Genomic DNA, 3,371 nt, shown 5'->3' on the forward strand with positions numbered 1-3,371 from the left:
TCTGCAGCTAGATGTTGGAAGGTATTATTTTAATACTTTTCAGATTCTCAGTAGGCCTTTTAGCTTTTCTTTGGCATACAGATACTTTTATGATTACAAAGAACAGCACTTCCTCCTTCACCCCCCAATCCCTCTTTCTAGAAATACAAGAACCAAATAGTCTTATAGTTGTGTGCTGTTGTGGGATCAGACTTCTGTGACAGCTTTCTGTAAATAAAGTTTGTTATTTCATAAGCAGGAGTTTGATGTCTGGCAGATAGCATGTTATTGCTTCTGTCTTCACTATCTGTTATATAAAATATATATCTATATCCAAAGGTAGTGTAAATTACCCTCCTTGAATAAAGACTTATTTCTATTTACGGCACATTTGTCTCAAAGGAAATAACAAAATTCCTGATGAAACAGGGAAAATGTCTTATCCTACATTTTACAAAATTTTCAATGCTAATGGAGAACCTGTCAGAGCCCTGAGTGTGCCAAGAGGGTCTGATTGCCCTGACTGGTCTGTGAAGGTCTTTCTCTGTAATCCTCCTCTGCAAATGCTGCCTCCTGCCAGAGTTTTGGCTACCAGTATTCAAGGTCAGCTCTGATGTATTGCAACTGTGTAAACCTGGATCAGACTGCTGGGAGAATCACAACATTGTAAAAAAGAACAATGAGAAACCACACCTGGGATCTCCAGCCATGCACCCTCTGCCCATTGCCATAGATGCTACATTTACCTCTAGATCCTTAGTCTTTGCCTGACCTTTGCCACCAGGAAGTTATATCCAACTTTACACCTTGCTGATCCTGAAGCTATCTTATTATTAGAATCATAGAATCACAGAATCACAGAATCATAGAATCATAGAATGTTTTGGGTTGGAAGGGACCCCTAGAGGTCATCTAGTCCAACCCCACTGCAGTGAGCAGGGACACCGCTAACTAGATCAGGTTGCTCAGAGCCCCATCCAACCTGGTCTTGAATGTTTCCAGGCATGGGGCCTCCACTACCTCTCTGGGCAACCCATTCCAGTGATTCACTAACCTCACTGTAAAGGATTTCTTCCTAATATCTAGTCTAAACCTACCATGCTTCAGTTTAAAACCATTACCCCTTGTCCTGTCACAGCTGGCCCTACTAAAAAGATTTTCCCCATCTTTCCTATAGGCCCCTTTTAAGTACTGAAAGGCCGCAATCAGGTCTCCCCGCAGCCTTCTCTTCTCCAGGCTGAACAAGCCCAACTCCCTCAGCCTGTCCTCATAGGACATGCCTTTCATGTATTATGTGCTTAATAGAGAGAATAGCAACTTCCTATTTAAGGCTGTACTTCAGTGTTATCACAAAACAAGATGACTCCCTACTCCACTCTTCCTTCATTCAGTTAATAATTTGCAGACGCAGTGTAGTTCAAAATTTGTATAAGGCACTGTTTTTTCTGATTTTTCTATGAGACATTATGAGAAGATGATTCTGCAACCACTACAGTTAAATGCCTTAAACATAATTATCTTCAAAAATTAAGTTTCTTTTTAGGAGTGGGAAAAAAAAAAGGAACATTGATTTTCAAATCGCAGATGTTTTTATGTCTTTAAATTCTGACATCAGGCAAAGGGTGCTACTCCTGGAATATCTCCTAAACATCATTATTTATAAGTAGCTTTATTTACAAGAAAGTGTCTGGATATTTATATGAACTGAGCTCTACCCTACTGTATGCCCCACCTATAAAACTGTGAGACATCTGTGCCAAGGATTTTACCATCCAAAAAGACAATAATAATAATCTTTTAGTCAAGGAATATGCCTACATGCAGGAGGCAAACTTCTTTAAATATTCTGAAAGGTAATTCTAGATGTATATTTTCACCTTAATTTTTTTCTAGGTGAAAAGTGTAGTGATTTGCCTTATTTAACCAGAAAGAGGTAGTCTTCCAATCCTGATTTTTAAGCTTAGTTTTTTTGTAGTGTCTGCTTTTAACTTTTGGTATCAGCTTCATTCTGACCAAATAAAAAGCTTAATTTTAAGTATATCAGATTTTATTTTTTTTTCTGTAGCTTATTCTGCTGCTTAGAAACTACTAGAGTACTTTCTTTTGGTGACAGGAAATCCAAGCATAGGAGCACAATTTGGCCCAAATGAGACAATTTAGAAAGCTATCAAAACCCTTGTGGTAGGCTGGAATCATGCTACATATATAAAAAATGCATGCTAAGAGTTAAAAAGAAAAAAAAAATCTAAAAATCTTGCCCATGAAGCAGCTTTCAGACTACAGAAAGAAAAACAAACAGGAAAACAATAGCAAAATTTAAACCATCTTTCTTTTTGTATACTCATCCTCTCCACATTAAATAAAAACCAATGTTTAAGGCCTTACGTACTGTTAGATATTGACAAGAGATACAAGTCTCATTGTCAATATATTTTTTTACAAATATTTCCGTAAATACGATTCCTTTCTTAGTCATGTAATTTGCTTTCATATGATGAAAGAATTGGGTAATTCTCCACAATATTTCACAGTATGCAAATGATGCAATCACTTCAACTACATATCATTCTTATTTTCATGATGGCTTCTATTGTACAGGGAGAAAAATAGACATTTTAATGACTGTAATGATTAACTATTTGTGTGTTCTGACATTTTTAAATAAACAATAAAAAAGTTGGAAATTCTTGAGTTTCATATATTTATTTATTCAAAAGTTAGAAAATTATGTGGAATGCAACCTTTTTGTGTTTACTTTCTTTGTGTCAAAACAAGAGATGACAGACAAAATGTCTTTGTCCACAGAAGGACAAAGGCTAGTACTCAGTCTGCTAGTGAATTTAGTGTTCAGCAGTTTTTGTCAGATATCAGGGTTTTCTAAGGGTAACTTGGCCTGACTGGAAAAAAAAAAAACCACCCAGGCTGCTGTTGCATTAGGGTGAACATGCTCATGAAAGAATCAGCTTTTTCAGTGAGTCTGAAAATGTAGTGTAGATATATATTCATGCATAAAGTGTTAGTCCTTTCAGAGCAAGATTTTCACTTGTTACTTGATTTAAATCAACATAAATCTATTAATTATTGAGTAATTTTACAGGTTTCTTCAGTTTAGAATGTGTGTCATACAAATTACATTACACAATTGATTGCATTAAAATGGAGAGTGTTTAGCTAGCCATACATATTTAGTCTATTGGTTACACTAATACAGTACTTCACAGTATTTAATTGTTATAGTTTTTATATAGCAAGCTGTATAATATTCAGATGTGTTACTTAATCTATAAGCAATATACAAGCACTTGTGGCATGGGTTGTATGACCTTTAAAGACTGCAAATGAAGAAAAAGGAATGAATCTGCCTGGACCCGGATCTAGCACTCCAGATGTGG

Source organism: Egretta garzetta, unplaced genomic scaffold (genome assembly GCF_000687185.1).
Source record: "Egretta garzetta isolate BGI_Z169 unplaced genomic scaffold, ASM68718v1 scaffold328, whole genome shotgun sequence".
In the NCBI taxonomy this organism is placed as follows: domain Eukaryota; kingdom Metazoa; phylum Chordata; class Aves; order Pelecaniformes; family Ardeidae; genus Egretta; species Egretta garzetta.